The sequence below is a fragment of the Urocampus carinirostris genome, chromosome 7, assembly GCF_059441175.1.
Source record: "Urocampus carinirostris isolate Australia breed hairy pipefish chromosome 7, RoL_Ucar_1.0, whole genome shotgun sequence".
Taxonomy (NCBI): domain Eukaryota; kingdom Metazoa; phylum Chordata; class Actinopteri; order Syngnathiformes; family Syngnathidae; genus Urocampus; species Urocampus carinirostris.
The window spans coordinates 31,990,876-32,014,350 of NC_142355.1; the positions used below are offsets into that span (position 1 = coordinate 31,990,876).

Below are 23,475 nucleotides of genomic sequence, written 5' to 3' on the forward strand. Positions count from 1 at the left end.
CTCATGGTCGGGAAATTACGGTAATTCGCTGGGGAACAAACATCATCGACGAGCAAACCTTTTGTTTAGAACCTCTCAGCTGATTGTTCTCGTCAGTGAGGGTGCGAGCGCTAATCCGCCGTGGAAAGGGGGAAGCGGAAGGATTTACTCTAAGTATCCTTATTAGAGGAACTCGACTGATACAGGCAAGGGTTTCGGAGGTGCCGTATGCGCTGTATGAATCTTTAATACGAGGCTTAATGGAACGGGAAGGCTTGGAGAATATTAAGAACTGGTTGGAAAAGGAAGCACCATATCCGAGGAGCCTACCCCGTCCGTATCACAACACTCCTGATAAGTGCCAGCCTCCCAGGATCAAACCTAATTCTCTGCCGCGCTCCTCCTTTGAGTTTCAGAAAACCATCAGACCAGCCCGATAACCAACGAGACTTTCGGGTGTTACCTTTGCCTTTTTATAATCTCGTTTGTAAAAATGGTACGTCGCGGAAGAAATCCGGCCACCGTATGCCGTTTTAATTACGCAGCTTAATGAGTTATATCAGTTCCTCCGGAGGCTAACGCACACCCAATTAGACAGCAATGGAAAAAAAGCACTAGGGAAGCGTGCAATTCTTTGTTCCGACGCGCTATTCATCAGGTAGCGAGGACGCAAAGGATGGCCCTCAACTTCCCAAAGGTGCTGATGTCGCCGTCAGATGTGCGAGCGCCAAACTAATTAAAAGCGTTTTCTGGTGTCAGCGCAGGTGGCTTGTCGGCGGCTACGATCGCACGGTGTCTTTCGAATGCTGATGGTAATCACGGGAGTGGAAAATTGGGATTAGTATTGTTTCGCGCTTGTAACACGGTTATTTGCCGATGTTGGGTTTTTTAATCATAATTGGTACAGATGAATGTGTTGTGTTTAGAAGAGGAGGGCGGCAGTAGCTCAGGAGGTAGCGCGATCGTTTTAGGATTAAGGGATCCCAGTTCAAATCCCGGCTTGTCCGTGTTACATGTCGAAGTGTCCTTGGGTAAGACACTGAACCCCCAATACCCCCAATAAGCAGGCTAGCGCCTTACATGGCTGCACAGATCACCGCCGCTATTGGGAAATGTGAAGCACATTGTAAAGCGCTTTGGGAAGTCATTGACTTGAAAAGCGCTATATAAATGCAGTCATTTCATTTCATGTCGTTACTTGGCTCGTCCTAGGGGTGCACATCACAAACAAACTCACCTGGTCCGTGAACACTGCATCTCTGGTTAAGAGGGCACAGCAGCGCCTGTACTTCCTGCGGAGGATGAGGAGAGCCCACCTGCCCCCACCATCCCTCATCACTTTCTACAGGGGCACCATAGAGAGTATCCTGACCAGCTGTATCTCTGTGTGGTGTGGAGGCTGCAGCGCTACCGACTGGGGTAGTGTGAGGAGGGTAACGAGGACAGCGGAGAAAATAATCGGGACTACACTTCCCTCCATTCAGGACATTGGCCAGAAGCGCTGCTTATCCCATGCTAAGAACATTACCGGGGACCCCTCTCACCCCCATCATGGACTATTCACTCTGCTAGCCTCTGGGAAGAGGTACTGCAGTGTGCGGTGCAGGACCACCAGGCTCCGCAATAGTCTAGTCCCCCTGGCCATTAGACTGTTAAATGGTCAATCTAACATATAGTTAACTTAAATCTAAACGGCTGCTAATTTGTCTTTTGCACTAGTGGCAGTTTTTTTATAGCTTGCCACTCCTTGCACATTTGATCTCTGCACTATTGTTACTTACAGTGTTATTACTTACAGTGTTATTGTTTACAATATAATGGTACTGTGTACCTGACTTGTTAACCTGACTGCCCATCTTGCACATCTGGTTAGCGTCTCTTCTTGCACTATCGGCACTATGGTAAATAACACAATACAGCTTTATTTATATCTGTACACTGAAGGACACTGAGGGAAACTGTGGGAGTCAGATCCATCGACATTTCGTTCTGTATACACGTGTACTAGAATGACAATAAAGTAGATCTGAATCTGAATCTGAATCTGAATTTCTGAGGCTTTGTCACAGTTGCTATGTCGCCCAGTTGGCCCCGCCCGTGTGGCGCCAGCTACGGCTCGTTGACAGATTGGCTTTCTTTCTATTTAAGCTCAGTGCTCTCACTCTTCCTTTGTCAGTCCGTCAACGAACCTCTGCCCTGTAAGACGTGGGTTTTGACTCTGTCTTGTTTCCTGTTGGAATTTCCTGTCCGGTATTGTTCCCGTTTATTTTTGTCCTGTTTAAAATTGGTTCCCAGTTTCGTTCCCGTCTATTTTTGTCCTGTTTATTATTCTCTCCTGTTTTCGTTCCCGTCTAGTTTGTCCTGTTTAATTTTGATCTCCTGTTTCATTATCAATCCTGTCTGTCCCATCCTGCAATTGGTATTGATGTCGTCGGCCTCTGGCTTCCTATCATTTCACGCCAGACTGCTGCCTAACGTGCATGACTTCCCATTTCCTGTAAAATAAAAGGCTTCTACGAGAAATGTCACGTATTTGGGTCCTGATCCTGTTCCGGTCCTTGATAGGCTTACCTTTTATTGTGGATCAAAACAGGTAAAACATCAAAATAATATACATACTGAAATTATGATGATCCAGACTATAACAATTTATCCTATGTTTTAACAACATAAAAATTGTGTCACATTACCTCAATTAGGGTTATTTTTTACCCGAGTGAATTCACCGTGTTGGATTCCCCTCAACTGAAGAAAATGAATGAATAAAATCAAACAATAAATAAATGGGTGGACGGATGCCAGGCCAGATGAACAAACTGACAGAATGATAGTTTGATGAATGATTGATGGATGGATCACAGAAGAGTATTATGGACGGATGGATGGATGGATAACAGAATATAATTATTGGTAGATGGTTGGATCACAGAATAACATTATTGATGAATGGCTGGATGGATGGTAGAGAGATGGATTGGTGGATAACATATGTACATTATTGATGGATGATGGAAGTTGGAAGAATGGATGGATAACAGAGGGACATTATGGATGGATGAATGGATGGTATAGGTGTAATTTATAGTCGTACTGAGAAAATATTATTATATGGACTATATAAATAATATAATAATAATAATAATAATTTCCTTGTATTGTCATTCTGTGTAACAATGTACACAGAACGAAATGTCGATTGCACCTGACCCGTTGTAGCGAGCCAATGCAGCCGCAGCCAACAGAGGGCGCCGCCGACCACTTTTTAAGTCTTAGGAATGACTCGGCCGGGGCGCGAACCACCGACCTCCCAGTCGTTCCCTATGTTTTAACAATATAAATTTGTGTTATTTTTAACCAGAGTGTTTTTAAAGTGTTGGATTCCCTTCAACTGAAGAAAACGAACGAATAAATCAACCAATAAATAAATAGGTAGACCGATACCAAGACAGATGGACAAGCTGAGAGATTGATAGTTTGATGGATGAATGAATTGGTGTATGGATTACAGAAAAGCATTACGAATGAACGAATAGATTGATTGATAGATAACATATTGATGGATGGATGATGGATGGATGACAGAAGTGAATTTTGGATGGACGAATAGATGGATGGAAAACAGAATACCATTAGTGATGGATGGATGGATGGATGGATGTTAGATGGATGGATGGGTAAGAGAAGGGCATTAGGGATGAATAGATTGATTGGTAGATAACGGATGGGCATTATTGATGAATAATGGAAGTTAAAAGAATGGATGGAGAACAGTAGGACATTATGGATGGATGATGAATGGATAACAGGCAGGCATTATTGATGGGTGGATGGACGGATGTTGGATGGATGGATAACAGATGGGCATCATGGATGGATGGATAATATAAGTGTACTATATAGTAGATTGATCAATGGATGGATAGATGAACGGATCGATAAAATATCCGTTCGGATAAGAATGGATAAATAGATGGATGGTTAACAAAATGGTATCACTGATGAATGGATGGATGGAAGGATGGATGGATGGTATAAATTAATTATAGATGGATGAATTGTTGGATGGATAACAGAACAGCGTTATTGATGGATGGTAGGATGGATGGATGACAAAAGGCATTTAAGGATGAATGAAAAAGATTGATTGGTGGATTACATATGGGCATAATTGGTGGAAATTGGTGGAATGGATGGATAACGGAATACAATTACAGTATGGATGCATGAGGAAAGGATAAAGATAGGCATTTATGATGGGTGGATGGACAGATGTTGAATGGATGGATAACAGATGGGCATCATGGATGGATGGATAGTATAAGTGTACTATGCAGTAGATGGATTGTTGGATGAATAGAAGGAAACAGAAGTGCATCATGGATGGATAGGTGGATGCATAGATAGGTGGATGGATGGGTAATAAAAGTGTAGCATGGATGGATTAATAGATAGATGAATGGACGGCAAAAGGGTTACCTGGATAAATGGATCAATAACAAGCGAATGAGAATTGATGGAAGGATGGATAACAAAAAGGGCATTATAGATAGAGGGAAGATTGGATGGATAACAAAAGTCAAGTCAACTCATGGATGGACAGATGGATAGACTGATGATGGGGAAAAAATGTAAGAGAAATTATATTTTGATTATAGTTATAGGCCCGCTAACTATTAATCAAGATGGCCTTTGTTTTGGTGCCGGGAAATTTCGGGAAGAGCTTGCCTCCTTTTTCTACATTCCTTTCACTCCCTTGACGCATTGTACCTTTTGTGTTAGAAAGTTTCATTTTTCTTACTGCTCATTTAAAATGCTCACACGCCATCTAGCGACCAGCATTATCTGCTTCATTAAACATGTGATTTCTGTTTAAGCCAATCAGAAGTGTTTTTTTATGCCTGAGTTCTTAATAAATGAGTCTCTAGCCATTGGGGGCGTTTGATTCCTTCCTGAGGCGATCTAGTAAGCAAACCTAGGGGAAAGCTCAGGTGGGACGTGCCTCAGATAGAAGGGCTATCAAAAACCTAATCTAAAGTGTGTTCATACTTCAGTCTAATACAATGTCTAGTTTTAACCTTGACAAAAACATCAACAGCTGAAGAAGCTTTTTTACGAGCACCCCTCCCATTTGAGAAGACTGTCTATCAGCTTCGGCATGGCTAGAACCTGCTCAGTTGATTTTTGCAATTGGGAGATGAAATAAGAGCTTGCTCTGTCCACTCCACGCATCGGCCTGGTATTGCAGTACCTCCGGGAACGGTGCATTCGCACTGATCGCTGCTTGGCCCTGTGGCTAGGACCTTGACTCAGCCTCTTGGCTGGGAGCAAGTGTCTCGGCCTCTTGGCTTTGTAGCGCATTATGAACTGACCGATAACGGATAATGGATAATTAATAAAGAAAATAGAACAATAACCCTTCACCCCCTCCCCCTTTGAGAAACATATTTTTGTTGCTCACGTGAATGAAAAATACATTTTGTTTTCCAAACCACAACGTACTATAACTCAAAGTCCTGGAAACAATCTCCATAGTCTAACCACAGACTTTCATTCTCCATCTGCATCCGCTTTCTTAGAATTAGCCGCGTGGCTAAAACGGACTCTTGCGGCCTTTGGCTCCGACCTTGATTACAGGGCACGACTAAAACCCTTTTGCGTGGCCCGACAATTGCATCCGAATCAAGCCTGTGCATAGGAAACGTCGCCTATACGCTGGTCGCCGAGGTAACGTTAATGATAAGTGGCGTGTGTGCGAGTCGCTCCATTTCCTTGATTAGTTCCGTCGCGACCTCCGCCGGCGAGTTTGCGGCCCCGACCATCGTCAAATCCTCACCAGCAAGTCGCGTTGGAGTGGTCGGGAGAAAGGAGGCGGGCGGTGGGGGTCGTTAGTCGGTTGTCATGCCGACAGAAACGAGAGGGTATCGGCCTCGGCGTGCTTTTAATATCTGCGTGAGGCCGCCGCCCGTGCTTCCTAATCACCGGCAGCAGCCGACTCAAATGGTTTGCGTATTTATTTATACGCTGCATGGGAAAGCCGAAGGACCTAAGCTTTCCCAAATCCAACAGATTTTGAAAATGTGAAAGATTGGAGAAATATAGCGACAGCTGTGTTTGTGCGCGGGTATGGTGACGTTTTGCGGGCGATCGGGATGCGATTGCTTGCGCTCCCGCTTTTGAAGACGACAATAATCAGCTCACGCTTCAATGCGCTCTGCGGCGCACGAGGCATGCGGGAGCCTTTGCCGACAATAGAATCGTTTTGGCGATAATGGAAAACAGAGAACATGCGGCAGTTCATTGACGAAAAGAAAAAAACATTGGCAATAGGCATGGCAGTCGGGATATCAAGCAACACCATTTTTACATTGATCCGGTCTGAATACTCATCATTTCTCACTATGAATATTATTTCACTATAAAATATGTATCAGACTGATATCCGCAACAAAAAATATCCCTTCATGGTTTACAGTTTAATTATTTAAAAATGAACCACTGGATCAGCTAGTCAAATCCGAACTGTATACTGTGTATGAAAACAATCATAAATAATTTGTACTATATTAGTTTAAACAATAAACAACAAAAGTAAGAGTAATAATAATGACAATCACAACAACTATCATCTTTTCATTGTATTTTATTGTGCTTTATTTCCTTATTTTTATGCAGTAAATACAAAAATGTAATGTTTTCAGGTGAGGATCTGAAGGTGAAATTGAAGTTTAGCGCAGGATAGAAACTGAGAAAATGTCCAATGGTCAGTATAAAATACCCTCAGGATACGACATTAATCCGTTCAAGGAGGGGATTACAATGTAGATTGCCATATAGTGGGGAGATATAAAGTTATGGTAGTTAGCTTATGTGTTCCAAATCCCCAGCACCCCAGGTAAGGACATAAGAATTATAAATTATATATATATATATAAATATATATATATATATATATATATATATATATATATATATATATATATATATATATATATATATATATATTAAATGTATGATAAACATTAGTAACAAAAAAATACTATTTATGTGTAGTATGCATGTGCATTATTGAATAAGATTATAAATAAATGTTAGATTTTATTTACCTTTAGAGTGATGTGACTTAAGATGGTATAGTGGTGTTAATGGGTGGATGCAGGTGCTACGAAATGGCGTATTCATTAGAAAATGCCTCCTCCTCATTTGTAATCATCTCAATCGTCAATTGGTTATGACCACATTCCTTAGCAATGGTAACAGCCCTAAGCTTTCGTCATATTTCTTGATAATTGCAAGCATTGTTTCCATGGTAATATTTTCTTTTGCTTTACCCTTTAGCATCACTACAAGTCTTGGGAACAATAGCTTAACAAATCTATGTATGTTATACAAGATTCTGAAAAAAGCGAAGAGAGATAAAGGCATTGTGGGATGGAGTTCAGCCAATTGCATATTAGACCCTTCTTGAGGCCATGACGCAAACCAATAGCCAACTAGCATTGTTTATGACATCGACCAATAGCAGAAATGCATCTTAGATATGTAACTCGTCGTTTTCAGGCACACAAAATGAGTTGTTGTAGATGTCGTATAGTGGAAAAGATGCCGTGAAGAGGAGCTAAAAAAACATCGTATTCCTCCTTCTCAAGTGAAAATTTTATAAGGTGGGGAGGTCACTGTACACTGATACAAACAGATAGATGGATACCATCGCCAGAAACCTAGCTGGTTAGCTAGCTAACTAGCCTTCTTACTATACACATTGCTTGTAGTACCTCGACTGTAATAATGATTGATAGAAAGTTAGCTAACAATTGTGAGTTAACTATAAACGGATACGGGCTGGATTGTGACGGATAGGATTGTACTGTAGCTAGCTAGCTAACCAGTCATAGGAACAAATTATTTAAAGTTTGACTTGAGTATGTCTTTGGGCATGCAAAATAATTTGTTGTTGATGTTGTACGGTAAGGAAAATGCCACACTGTATTTTCTATTGTAATATGAACACATAGCAACGTAGGAACGCTGTAACCCGGGGGTCAACTGTTACACAAAAACTAGGAATGAGTGAAAAATATTAAATAGTATTTTAATGATTTGTTTCCTTTGCTTTCACCCCAAAAACAAGTCAACATAATAAAATCTGTTGGGGTTATTTTTTGTTTGTTTTTGCTTTTTGCCAAAGCGGCCGGCAGCTACGGCTGCTACTGGTGGCACTGACAAAAAAAAAAGAAAGAAAAAGACAAAATGATGGCGGCGAGCCGAGGCGCACCAGATGAGTCTCATCTCATCAAGTTGCGTGCCCGACTTTCATTAGTGCACACTTAATAAAAGACAGACACGTTTGTAATCTCCCTGCCGGTGGCGGCGATAAGACAGAGTTAATCTCAATCACAATAAATAACATTGATTACAAAGCTCGATGCTGGGGGGAAACTTGTGGAAATGAAAGCACAAAAAGGACCACGCGTGTCGTAAATCAAACATAATCAGATGGGGTGTCGCCTGAGACAGAAGATCAAACGAGACGTTGGGAAGAAGGGAAAAGTTCATGGTTCCATTGAGGTCATTACAACTTTTGGGCATTAGTGTCTGTCTACCTGTGCTGCTGCACCATTTGGAGTAAAGGATTTTTTCAATAAAAACACTGCTATCATATAGAAATATTTATATTTGTATGTTTTTGGTGTCAAATAAATCAAATAAATGTCCCCCCCAAAATGCAACTTATCCGACGAGTGCGTCTTATATATATGTTTTTCCTTATAAATTTTGCACTCTTGGCTGATGCGTCTTATACTCCAGAGAGACTCATAGTCTGTGCAATACGGTACTTTCTAAATACTGTAACTCCTTATTGGGGGATGATTTAGATAATAAATAAGGAACAAACCAAACTCATTGGCTCGTTAATCACATTACCACAAATCCATGATCTGATTAGTTGACAACGGATTTATCGATTAGTTGTTGCAGCCTTAGATAATATGACTTTGTATATAGAGAATCCTTGGTTTTGCTTCCCATGGCCACTCTTAACCTGAAGTGTCGATGAAAAATCCCTAGCACCGGCAAACACTCGGGGTGTAAAGGCCGTGTTCCTCGGAGGGCGCAGTTCATGCCGAGGTCGCGATGGAGACGAATTGTGCCGCCGCTAAATCCAATCGCAGCAAGTTCTCAGTGGCAGGAGAGTGGCGCAATTATTTCTCGAGCATCGGCATACTGTTATCGAGAGCTTTTTATTCATTTCAGGTGAAATCGCCTGGGGCGTTTGCATTTTTAACATCAAGTTTTAGGACCGCTACCTTAACAATTTAAACTTTGTTACACACAGATCTGAAGTGAAGCAGTAAAGCGGCTTTGAAATTCATTGACACATTGTGAAATGACAGTACAAGCGTTCGATTCGATTCTAAACTAAGAGAGAGAGAAAAGCATTGTGGGAGGTAGTTCAGCCAGTGGCATAACGGCATTGTTATGATGCTGTGACATCAACCAATAGTAGACAGATATCTTAGTGACGTAACTATATATGCAAGAACACTGCAGGGTTTTAATTTTTAGTTTTTGAGTATGCAAAACAAACTGGCGTTCGTGTCAAATAGTGGAGTAAATTCTGTAAGAAGGGGCAGAAAAAAAATCTATTTTTTCTTCACTCTTAAGGTGGGGTTACAATATCCTGGGGGGCCACTGTACACCTATAGGAAGGAATGAACACCACCGCGAGCTAGCTTTGTAGCTAGCCAGGCTCCTTACTATAGAGGTAGATTGACAGCAAAATACAGTACCTCCACAGTACCTGCTACTGGTAACCAATACTCTGTGTTTCTAGTGGGGAGGAAACCTCTGGATAAGGATGGGCACCGGCAGGCTGTACTTGCCCAGGACACACCTCAGGTAGTGTTGCCCTGATGACCCTGGTGGTTAAGGAATCTGTCAGCCATGATAGCTAGATAGCTATATAGTGATGGATAAGATTGTAACATAGCGAGCAGGCTAGTCAGTTCTCGGTGGCGGGAAAGTGGCGCAATGATTTCTCAAGCATCGGCGTATGATTGTCGGGACCCTCATACTCATTTGAACTCGCGGTCAAATCGGTTTGCATCTTGGCAACGACCTTGCCGTCATGTTTACTACGCGACATGCTCCACATTGCGATGGGGGATTGTGTCGGTCCTTGTAAGGGATTACCGGTTTGACCTTTGGAGTTTTCATCCGTTTAATTGTAACAACAGAAAACAAAACACGGGAAAATAAAAATAATCAGAGACGGCTAGGACACTTTCTTTTTGAAAGTCGAAAACTCGATTGTAGGTGCACGTCTTTTTATGACTACTGAGGCCCGAAAGTGCCAAAATGCATTGAATTTAAAAAAAAAAAAGCAAAACATAAAAATGATTTGAAATTAAAGACAACTTAATATAAATTTAATTTTTAGTTATTGCTTGTGTAAGGGATCCTGATATTAGCCTATGTTGCAAATCCGATAAATTATGAACACTTTTTCTGTGGAAAGTATCATTTTTGAAATGAATAAATCGATGTTAATGCTAATTGTCATCAAGAACAATATATATACTAAATATTATTCATGTTTTAAATGAATAATGATTGCATGTATAAATGTTGATAAATACAATTTCTAAATATGTACAAATATTTTCAAATATTTCCGCAGGGTTCAATACTTAGCCCCCTTCTTTTCAGCATTTACATGCTTCCATTCAGTCAGATGTGGAGTTTATAATTCACGCGTTTGTTACCTCCCGTCTCGGTTACTGTAATGCACTACTCTCCGGTCTCCTAAAGTCCAAAATCAAGAGCCTGCAGCTGGTACAAAATGCTGCAGTGAGGCTTTTAACTAAGACAAAAAAGTTTGATCACATTACCCTGATTTTAGCTAACCTGCATTGGCTCCCTGTTAGCTTAAGATGTGATTTTAAGGTTCTGTTGATAGTAAACAAAATCATTGACTTGCTCCCTCATATCTTTCAGATTTCATTTCCCCCCTATGTTCCGTTCCGGAGCCTTTGCTCTGAAAATAATGGTCTACTAGTGATCCCAAGAGCCAAGAAGAGATCTGCAGGTTCGAGAACGTTCTCCATCCGGGCCGCGGTGCTGTGGAATGCTCTTCCCCCTGAGATTCGATCTGCAACCTCAGGTGAAATGTTAAAATATAAGCTAATAGAATATATAGCCTATGAATAACCTATATTTTATGTTGACAATATCTGTGTATTATTTGCCCTCATGTAGGTTTTAGATCAGGGGATGGTGTAATAATAGTCTGTGGTTTGCAATAATCTGAGGACTGTGCAGCCCTTTGAGACTCTTTGTGATTAAGGGCTATACAAATAAACATGACTTGACTTGACTTAAAGAATAGTACGCTTGTATTCCAAAACAATGACCTAAATCATTCTTCAGCAAAGTATCAATTTTTCACTACCTTAAGGTCATTTTTATTTATTCAATTTGTCACTTTCGGGCTTCCATAAACAGACACAACCAGCTCCACAATGACGCCGAAACGAGGAAGCATTAATCACCCAAAAAGCTTACGGTCACAGGGTGGACATCGCATATAGTCATTTTTTTTTTAATACGTTTAAAATCAAAGCTCTTTATCCTATATAGAGCGGCGCCGCAATTTGCAATCCTCTTACTTTCGAGGTCAGCGGTGGAAATGGACAGAGTTCAGACAGATGGGGCCTCGAGGGGATAAGGCGCAGAATAAAGATAAAATAAAATGGGAATGGTGTCAAATCAAGCTGGAATTTGGTGCCGAGACAGAAATATGGTTAAAAAAAACAAATCTAATCGAGACAAGGGGCTGCAGAGTGGGGGACGGGGGAAAAAAGCCGATTAAAACTCTCTGGATCCATCAGCGGAAAGACGTTATTTTGCAAAAAAACATGGAAATATGATTGTTGGTCAAATGACAGGCTAGGTATCGAGTAAATTAATCAATATTTGTCATTTGATAAATTGTATATACCGTAATTTCTGCACTATAAGGCACACCTAAAAACCCCAAATTGGTCAGAAATCTGAAAGTGCGCCTCATAACCTACTGAAAAATATAGTGGAAAAATTGAAAATATGAAGTTACAATTAGGTCGGCACAGTGGATGGGTGATTAGCGTGCGGCCTGTGGTGCAGCGGTTCAGGGTTCGAGTCCAGCTACTGCAACCTCCCCGTGTAGAGTTTGCAAGTTCTCCCCGTGCCTGCGTGGGTTTCCTCCGGACATTCCGGTTTCCTCTCACATTCCCAAAAACATGCATATAAGGTTAATTGGCCGGTGTGAATGAGAGAGTGAGTTATCCGTCTCTGCGTGCCCTGCGACTGGCAACCAATTCTGGGTGTCCCCTGCTCACTGCCCGAAGATAGCTGAGATGGGCTCCAGCACCCCCGTGACCCTACTGAGGATAAGCTTTGCAGATAATGGATGGCTTGATGGATAGTTACAATTAATTGATACTGCTTACAGTAACTGCTTTTCCTTTGAGAAACATATAGTGCCCTCTTGTGGTTACCAACTTCATTGTTTGTTGGGAAAAGGAAACAAAAGAATAAATTGCAAAACTTCGACCATGTAAAGTAGGCTTAAACAGATTTGCTCAAAGGTGTGTATTTCTAATCAGATTGTATGGCTCTTTTTGGCGTCTCTGAATTTTCCTGTCTTTGTTTAAAAGTGTTGGTACTGTCCCAGGGGGGAGGATCAGAGGGAATTTCTTCGCCTCTTTGTCTCAGTACTTTTCCACCCTTGTGACTTCAATAAAACACAGCACAGAGGGGACGCTTTTCAGAAGGAGTTTTTGGCCAGAGAGTCGAAAGCTCCCTTCTCCAACAGCAGTTGTCTAGAAAACTCAAAAAGTCTTTGCCTGTATTTCCTTCTACGATTAGCCAATATTTTTTTTAGCTCTCCCACACGCAAGTGGTCGTTTTAGACCCAACAGACCACGACTCTCCTACGCTCATTGCAAATCTTCTTTTGTTGTTGCTTTGCACAATTAATGTCAATAAGTATTAAAGATTTAGTGATTACTTGAATGTAGATATTTTTATGGTAACATTTTGTACAAAAGTACGTACTTTGTTGAACTGTTAAATGCAAGCGCATATTACATAGAAGCAGAACATGCTATAGACGGCGTATGTCAAAGTAAAAAAAACATCAACAGTCATTTTTAGAACCAGCTCGCAGATTAATTTACATGCAATGATATTTTGAATCCCACAATACAACAGTGATACATTTGTGGTCAAGCTTGACAGAGAGGGCTGCACAGACCACATATGATTGGATACCACAGACTATTAAAAAACCAGAGCCACACTTTATATTTTAAAATAAAACTCGACAAAATCGTCAAACCCACTCTCCAGAAAAAAGCTCACTATTCAGCACAATGTGTTTCACTGTGATGTATATGAATATAAATATACCCCTTAAAATGTGTCTCCCTCCCGCAGTAACTTAAATGTGTTAAGACTCATTTTGACTGTCATCTTTTCAAAAAGGTGCAAGCAAAGATCTTTTGTTAAAATGTAACAAAATACTGCAATCGATTATACGAACGTATTTACCTTCGGTTCAGACGGCACTGGGCGAGGGGAAGAAGCAGTGTGCATGCTGTGTACATGAGTTTGATGTAAATCTGCTCTTAAAAATGATTGGCTGATTTTAGGCTGCATGGAAGGAATGTGCAAATATGTCTTTAGTCAATAGAAACTATTGCTTTATTCATCTGATATTGAAAAATGTTTGATTAAATGGAAGCATGAGCGTTATTAAATTATAGAATTTTTAAAAAGATCTTATCCTTAATAAAGGAACACTAGGGAAACATTTTTTAAAAGTAAAACAAAAAAAATCATCAGAAATACTCCACTGCCTTGAAATAGTTCAGTCCATTTGATTCCTAGCACCACTCTCCCTTTTCTTTAGCCTGGCTAGCGTGACTTGCGGTATAGCGGCGGAGTCTATATGCTCTGGTGCCTTATGGTGACAGTTCTGAACAGTGGTGTACTATCCTAAACCATTTTAAAGGGATATGGATTTCACCAGCCAGACAATCTTGCAGCACCCCAGAGCTATGAACCTAAAATCGCCCCTGGTTCAATTAGATTCTTTAAGCTAGATGTTGGTTTGTAGCACCATTTCTTATATGTCCCTCTGTTCATTTGACTTCGGCACCCCTGATGTAGACTATGTAGTTACGAAGGTTGAACGAGTATAAAATTGGAAAAAAAAGGAGTCAAATCCAAGTCCGCCTATCCCTCTTCAGCTCCATGTGTCCTCTTATCGAAATTGCCCAAGCCATCAGGTCTCCTGTAGAAAAATAAATAAAAAACGAGTGCTCTCTGAAGTGAAGCTTTGATAAAAAAAAAGTGTGCCTTTTTTCCACTTGGACGGCCCCCGATCTGCACGAAGCTTCCCTGCTGCAGAAATTGTTACCAACCGTCCTTAAAACCTGACAAGACGACGAGAGATCCCTCTTCGCTGGGCTGTCCAAAGAAAAGTGTCGATGCCAACAAAACGCACGACAGCCGCTCACTTATGTTAACAAGCCACGCACACAAAAAAACGGAAATCCTCGCTTTTAGTTTGGAGGAAAGAAGCGTTTGCTTGCTTGGGACGAAAAATGATAGTCTTTCCAGGTGAAGATTTGGGATAGGACTCCGGTTTGTGGAAAGTAGAGGAAAAAAAGCCCATCAATATCCTGTCACGGCTGCCCGGGCAAATGTTACGCTGTAGCAATGCTGAGATAACACAAGACAGATAAGTTGCTTTCTAATAAAGGACCACAACAGTCCAGAAAAAGTTAACTTGACCTCAGCTTAGTGGAAAACCGATGGAATAATCTTTGCTCGAGGCTCAATGAACGGCATGACCTCCTACGGGAACTCGACTAACTCTGTTACGGCATCAAATTTAAGGAGACACAATCCAACAGAAAGTTATGACTGCCTAAGAACACTATTGGTATAACTTCTTAACTTACTGTGGGACCACAGAACTAAAGCAAGCATGTATATGGGTCACCAACTCACTTTTTACGGGTCACCAACAAATCCTGGTAATTTAAAGGTATGCAAGAATTGCCCGATAAGAGAAACTTGAGTAAACAGAGGAAAAGGAGAGAGAAAAAGGAAAACAAGGAGAAAAACAAAGTTAAAAACAAATCAGAAAACATAAAAAAAAATAAGGAAACAAAAAACAACCAAAACAATAAAAAACAAAACTAACAAACCTCATACCAAAACAAACTAAAATCAAAACTACACTAAAAAAACACAATACAAAAAATAATTATAACCAAACCAAGGATAACGAAACACAGAAATAAAAAAACAACCAAAATAAAAGGAAAAAAAACTAAATCCCCCAAAAAACAGCAAAGTAAACACCAAAACAAACGAAAAAAAGAAAAGCTAAAAACATAAAAATAAAAAACAAACAAAACTATAACAGAAGTCATGCAAAAATAGAAATAAAAATATCCCTAAAAAACAACAAATCTAACAAAAACTAAACAAAAAAACAAAAACAAACCAAAGGCAAAGCAATTTAAAAACACACAAAAAAAGCAAAACAAATAACATGAATAAACTCAAAAAATAAAACAGAAACAAAGCAAAATCAAACCAAAAAATAAACAAAACAAAAACTTAAAAACAATAAACCAAACACAAAACAAAACCATAATCAAAGGCAAATCCACAACAAAAACAAATCAAAAAGAAAACCAACCCGAACCAAAAGCGAAAACAACAAAACAAACAAAAACAGACGGAAAAGCAAAACAAAATAAAACCAAACACACAAAAACAGAACAAACCAAAAACAAACCCCTTAAAAATAAAAAATAAAAATAAATATATATATATATATATATATATATATATATATATATATATATTGAAAAAAAAGACAGAAACAGGGTTCCACCAGCTTAAGGCAAGTTTTGCATTCAGATTTAGACCAAGTCCACAGAAAAACACAATTGAAACAAACAAAACAAAAAAACACAAATATTGTTTGCACACACTACATCGTGCCTCTGACACATGACCTGGCACAGCTTTTAGACATGGCAGAAAACCTTCGTAGGACACCCTCTTCTCATTAAATGTACACTTTCCCATTGCCCAAAGTAAACGTCCCATTCCGAAGTTGCTACGAGTATTGTGGGTAGACCTGCTCTGAAAGGCCCGACTGAAACCACATCACCGTTTTGATAGTTCTGTTATTGTTGTCATGCGATGTTGCCAAGAAAGTAAATCGGTGAATTCTTAAAAAAGACAATTGTTACATCTCACTAAATGTTTTTTGTTCAAACAAACACAAATCAAGACTTACGAAAATTGGATTTAATACATTTGAATGCCAATTAATGCAATGTTCCTAGAATAATCAATTCATTTCATTTCAAGACTTTTCAAAGGAACCCTGAAAATCTAGACAAAACCACCGAAAATGACGATTACTCACCAGACACTAGTCAATCGAGCAGTATCCTAGCTCGGAGTCATTTAAGAGGGCCGAGGCAGCAGTAGCAGCAAGGAGTGAGCGAAGCTACGTGTCAAACCTGCAAACAAACACAACAAGAAGAGATGTTGAGACGAGCGCTTGCCGGGAAACACTGTCAGAAAGCAGTTTGGAGAATCTACGCTCCGAAACAAAACCTGCCATTGTGTGCGTAGTGCTAAACGTTCCCAATCCTGACAGTTGCCTTTGTAATCCTTTAAACATGATCAGCGGTTCAATAAAAGAGAACAAGAGCGAGTACACGAGTATGTTGTATCCCCGCTGCACTTAAAGCTAACTCAATTCCGTGAAAAACACGAAAAAAAGCCAGTCGAGCTCCTGGAATTGACCAAACACAAACATGAATATATAATAAGAAAAAAGTAATCCACTATGTCTGCAGCTAGACAGGACACCGACTTTAGATTATCATACAAAATACATCTTCTATAGGGATGACAAATAAATAATAACACTGGTCTGATAACGGCCAAATATGACGTCTCAGTCCAATAAAAAAAACACAAAGACCCAATAGTCACTTGATTTAGTCAGATTTAATTTCCCCTTATGTTCCTGAAAATGCTAGTCTACTAGTGATCCCCAGAGCCAAGAAGAAATCTACAGGTTTGAGAGCGTTCTCCATTGGAAAGCTCTTCCCCCTGAGGTTTGATCTGCAACCTCAGTGGAACTGTTTACATCCAAGTTTAAAACACACTTATATTCATTAGCTTATAAATGACCTATATTTGTTATTGCAACATCCGTTGCAGCCTGGTCTTCCTGTGTGGTCCCTTCTCAAGGTTTCCTTATTTTCTTCATGCTGATGTTATTGAATTTTCCCTTGCCTTCATGTAGGTTTTAGATCAGGGGATAGTGTAATAACAGTCTGTAGTTCGCAATTATCTGTGGTGTGTGCAGCCCTTTGAGACTCTTTGTGGTTAATAAATAAACATGACTTGACTTGATGTCAGGCTATATTTAAATAGCTGACAATACTTAGCAAGATTTGAAGCATTTATGTTCCTCATTAGAATATTTTTGATTTTCAATAGAAGTAGTAGAACCTCTCTACCTCTTCATAATGTACGTAAACTAAGATATTGCCACTTAGTAACATCATATACAGTTACATATTTTTCTTAGCCAAGACATGTGTGACCTGAAGTAATGGAGCACAGGCTGTGGTGATTGCAAGAGCTTCTGAACATTAGCGAGTTTTGTTCTGTTTCCTTTTTTGACGCACTCCTGCATCTCATTGTACATTAAAGCAGATTTACGTACCATTGACAGCTTGTTGATGGAAAAAAAAAACAACCCTGTACACAACAACAAAAATGAACTCAGAAAACGAAACAGAAAATCAACAGTACCTCGGCAAACAAGTTAAACATTAAAAAATTAACGGGAATCTTGCTCGAGCTGCTTAACTTTTGCCTGAGGAAATCAATTGTTGTTTGTTAACAGGTACGAGAGCTGAACTTCAGGATTCTGCATGTTTATACACTTCAGTTACAAAGTTTTACAGACCCATTCCCCTGATTATGTATAAGTACCGTATTTTCCGCACTATAAGGCGCACCTAAAAGTCTTAATTTTTTTCAAAAGCTGACCATGCGCCTTATAATACAGTGCGTCTTATTTATGGTTCAACATTAAATCACAAGGTCTCGCAACTTACGCAACAGCCGCCGACTCGATTTTCCCCCGAACGTGGAGTAGTCCGCTGTGTATGCTGGGATTTATATACCGGCGTTTCATTGGCTAACCAATGTGTCAATCATCATTTGAATCGATCGCTATTGGCTAAAGTTATTTGGAGCCTCGGATAGGCTAGAGGGCCGAATAAAACCCTGCAATTGGCCGAAAAAGATGTGTCAATCATCTGTTAAATCGATCACTATTGGCTGAAGTTATTCGGAGCCTCTGATTGGCTAGAGCACCAAAACAAACCCTGCAATTGGCCGAAAAAGATGTATCAATCATCCGTTGAATCGATCGCTATTGGCTGAAGTTATTCAGAGCCTCGGATTGGCTAGAGGGCCAAAACAAACCCTGCAATTGGCCGAAAAAGATGTGTCAATCATCCGTTAAATCAATCGCTATTGGCTGAAGTTATTCGGAGCCTCGGATTGGCTAGATGGCCAAAACAAACCCTGCAATTGGCCGAGTTTAGCAATGGCGTAGCAAGCTTAGCAAGCTTGCTAAAGTACACCATAAAGCAGGGGTCGGGAACCTATGGCTCGAGAGCCATATATGGCTCTTTCTATGAGTATCTGTGGCTCAGAGACCAATTTGATTGCATGCAAAATTTCTCCATCTTGTTCAAAACCGGAGTTATCTATCCTATTCAGGTACACGTAAAGCCAAACCAAAGCTAAATCCAACGGTAATACTTCGCAGTATATATAGGGCACGTTTTTCACTACAATTTACAGTCAAGGTGTCACTCAAAAAAGGGGGAAAAAAAACTCGTTTTGGCTGTACAACGCTAAAGAATCCTTTATTTAAAAGTTCACTATATAATCTGTGTTCAGTGTTCAGATACTTTATGATGAATCCACAGAACTGTAAATACGCCAAAACACCGGAAGAGAACTTAGTCATTTGATTGGGTGAGTGGGAGGGATGGGTGGAGCTATGCAAAAAGTACAAGCATTCCCTCCCATCTCTCGCCAAAGGTAAGCACATAAGGCTCCCTATTCTCAGAATGTTGTGACGTTTTTACAAAATAAATGCTTGCATATGGTTTTGAAACCAATATGTATGAAAAAAAGGGTCAAAGGGAGTTTATCCGATCTTGAGTAATTGCAAGAAAGAGACAAGTTTAAAGTGGTCTGTTTGTTGAATTTGGGACAGGGGCTCGGGCATTATTCTCTTTTCATAATTTTTATCAAATCATCAAAAATGAATGTGCTGAAGACTAAGCTTTTGTCTGGGGCGCCGGTTTAGCAATTTAGTAAATTTGTCTCATAATATATGGTGTGGCTCTTTCCCAAAATAAAATTAATATTTTTTGCTTTTATGGCTCTTTGAGTCAAAAAGGTTCCCGATCCCTGCCATAAAGAAACATGTTTTATTAGTCTGTATTTGCAAATAATTTACTCTCCTGGATTTCACTCATGGTTGTAAGAAGACCATGATTGCGTATCATTATTGAACGTGAGAACTTAGGTGAGCTATGCGGCTTTATATTTTCCCGGTATCTTGTTTTAGAAGGATCTTGATGTTGCTGTGATGAGTTGAGTGAATTAAACTCAATTCCAAGTGTTTATTGTCATATGCACAGTAAAGTTGCGAGCGAAAAAGAAAATAGAAACTAAGGAATGGTTGGCATTTCTTGAATCCCAAGACTTTAACCTTCCGAATGATATCTGGAATGATGCATTTGAGTGACATCGTACGGACACCGCATCCGCACGTGTCTACGACATGTATTTGCTTCTTTGCAAGCTTTGGGAATGTTAAGGGGGTAATAAGTTTGATTGAACTAACTGACTGTTTTGTCCACGTTCCCATTGTAACGCCTTATATTTCGGTGCGCCTTATCTATGGAAGATATAGGACCAAAAACTATTTTTTGGGGGTGCGCCCTATAACCCGGTGCGCCCTATAGTGCGGAAAATACGGTAACATAATATATTCCATCCATCCATAAGCTGCACTGCTTATCCTCAGTAGGGTCACGGGAGTGCAGGAGCCCATCTCAGCTGTCCTCGGGCAGTGGACAGGGGACACCCTGAATTGGTTGCCAGCCAGTCGCAGGGCACACAGGGACAGACTATTCGCTCGCTCATTCACACCTAGGGACAATTTGGACCGGCCAATTAACCTGACACGCATGTTTTTGGAATGTGGGAGGAAACCGGAGTGCCCGGAGGAAACCCACGCAAGCACGGGGAGTACATGCAAACTCGACTCAGGAAGATTTGATCCCATGACTTTAGAAATGTGCCGCGGACATGCTAACCACTCAGCTGCCGTGCTGCCATAATATATTCCTTTATAACTAAATATAGACGGTGTCATATTTCAACATTACAAACATATATATTGTTTATTGGCATTCGTCATCCAAATCAGGATATTATCAGGTATCAGTGGGAAATAAACAGTTTTCAAGCACTCCTTAATAACAATGACATATTTTTCTTTAATGATGGGCTCCAGCACCCCCGTGACTCTACTAAGGATAAGCGGTGCAGATAATGGATGGACTGATGTTTGTTATTGCAACATCCATTGCAGCCTGGTCATCCTGAAAATGGGAATGACCTCATGTGCAATCTTTTCTCAAGTTTTCTTCATTTTCCTCATGTTGAGGTTTTTGAGTTTTACCTTGCCCTCATGTAGGTTTTAGATCAGGGGAGGGTGTCATAATAGTCTGTAGTTAAATAATGAAATGAAATGATCTGCATTTATATAGCGCTTTTCAAGTCAATTAAGACTTCCCAAAGCGTTGTGCAGCCCTTTGAGACACCTTGTGATAAAGGGCTATACAAATAAACATGACATAACATGACGTAATGTGTTCCATCAATATTAATCTGATAAATATCCTAAAAAATAAATAAAAAATAAAGTGTATTCCCACCCATGCATTCTAGTCACAACACCGATCCAGGAACACCATAAAACACACAGTCATTAAGGAAAAATGAGCCCCTTGCTTTCGATAATTAAATATTCATGATGATTATCTTTACGAACAAATCTACTGTATAAGCAGTACCAAAGTGGAATACAATCCCTTTAATGTTGTTTTTTTCCCTCTGGAATAGAGAGTGAGGAAACACTTGACTTTCGCTATCAATCCACCTGTTTCTTTATTTTCCCTTTTTTTATTAGGCATACACATCAACGGAGCGTGTCCATTTTTCAATTCTGCATTCCAGCCAATTACACATGCAAGGAAAGCGCCACGCCACACAAAAGATAGTCGCCAATTTCCTTCCCCCGCCCCCGTGACGCGTCCGAGGCAAAAAGTGCCTATTCGGAGAAAACCAGAGCCACTTTTTGATGGGGAGGAGGGAAGCCGTCAGTGGAACTCAAAGCCAGGCGAGGCGGTCGCCTTTGATCAAAAGCGAAGCTGGATTAGAGCGGATTCCCAGCGAGTTTTCACTGAAATCCCAATAAAGGTCCAGAGCGCAAAACCGGCAATAAACTGGCGCTGCAAAGATGATAAAGATTAAGGATTAACTCTACATGTGTTCTGCTTTCTTTTGGATCTTTTCACTGAAGGAAGCAGAAAAATGAAATTTGCCCTTGCGATTATTTAATCGTTCTTAACGTGACGGAGTCTAATAATATACCACGACTGGTCGCTGTGGTTTAGGATTGAGGTGGATTGTGTGCATTTGAAGAAGACACACAGTGGAAGCCAAAAGGATACCACAGATTCAGAAGCCAACTTTCATAATTTCTAACATGAGCTAGCATGAATTCTAGCCAGCGACAGGACATAAAAGATGATGTTGATTTCCATCAACTATCACAAAGGACCAAAAGAGCAGTTGAAAATAGAATAAAACAAAACAGTACAAAACAGCATAGCATGGAATAGCATGGAATGTCATGGAATAGCATAGCATAGAATAGAACAAAATATGATAGGACAGGACATAATAGAATAGAACAGAGCCGAGCCTGAGCCGAGCCGAAGAGAAAAGAAAAGAATCGAATACAATAGGATAGAATAGATCACCTTTATGTCATGATTACCGATGTGATGCACCTGTGCCCGCTCCTTTCGAGCTAACTGCCTCAGACTCTGATTGGCTCCCTGTCCCTATTTAAACCCACTCCTTTCTTTCACCTGTTGTCAGTCTGTCTGCGGACCTCAGTTCACTCCAGGCAAGCCTTTTTCGTCCCTGACTCGCACCTGTTTTTGCTCCCGTCTGTTCCCCGGCTTTGACCCGTTTTTTTTTATCCTGACCACGTATACTCTCCTCTCCTGGCTTTCGACTCGTTTCCGACCTCGACCTCAATTTTGCTCTCCAGTCCTGGGTACTGACACCGACATTGCTTGCCACGGAAGTCCCACTTCCGCATTCAGAGCGACCTGCTTCCCGCGCCCAGCGATCACCGGATCGTGGGTGCAACCCTTTCCTTTTTCCAATAAAACTGAGAGAAACGTAACGCAAGTGGGTGCTGTCTACGTTCTGGTCTTGACACTTTATTGTCGTTACACAGTTGTCATGAAATTCAAAGCTGCCTCATATAATGCACAAATACACGTAAGATTTAAAGTAACAGAATATGAAACAAACCAAGAATTGAAAAAGTGACATGGAATTTAAAAGTATAGCAATTACCAATATGCTAGGGAAAATAGATCTTAATTTCCACAACACAAGAGAGGACACAATGATAAATATTGGTTATATTCATCAAAAGAGCCAAGAGCTGGACTTGGTCAGGGTTGAAGAACAAAGCGAGCTTTCTTTACTTTGAGCAGCTTAATGCAACAACAGGGGCTAACGATAAACCATAGCTTTGAGCCAAGTAGCTAGCATGAGTGGCTAGAGAAGAAAACAGCGAGGAAAAAAGAACCAGATGCCTAAATCACTGAACTCAGTGACATTCACTTTCATGACCAAATGTGGTAAGTGAGTGACAGTGCTGGAAAAAGAAGGAGCAGCTAACAATAACAATAACGGCTAGTGGTAAGCATTAAGTGAATACATGAGTGGCTAAAAAAGGAAACAGTGGTAAAGAAAGAAAAAAATGCCAGAATCATTGAATATAACTAGTGCAATTTTGTAACAGCGGTTATCTGTTAAGCAAATAAATTAATATTATCGGATGGTTGTGTCTGGGACTAAATTGCAAATTTCTGACCAGTTTTAGTTCATGTTACAGTAGAAGAAAAAAATCTAATCTTTTAGAAAATGTATCTATTCTCTGGAGAGGAATATATTCAACTAATGCAAATGTTTAATCATGGTTTAACCTTAAGCTCT

General features: G+C 40.2%; 1 protein-coding gene and 1 pseudogene across 1 annotated transcript in view; one reads left to right on the forward strand and one right to left on the reverse strand.

Annotated features, from left to right (window-relative positions):
* plxnb2b (plexin b2b) overlaps positions 1-23,475 on the reverse strand; it is a 357,777-nt gene that overhangs the window by 155,119 nt on the left and 179,183 nt on the right. The window contains exon 4 of the mRNA XM_088340578.1: positions 16,478-16,574. The gene's annotated coding sequence lies outside the window, so the exon portion shown is untranslated. The remainder of the gene's footprint in view (positions 1-16,477; positions 16,575-23,475) is intronic.
* LOC148362977 (U2 spliceosomal RNA) lies at positions 5,135-5,249 on the forward strand (annotated as a pseudogene).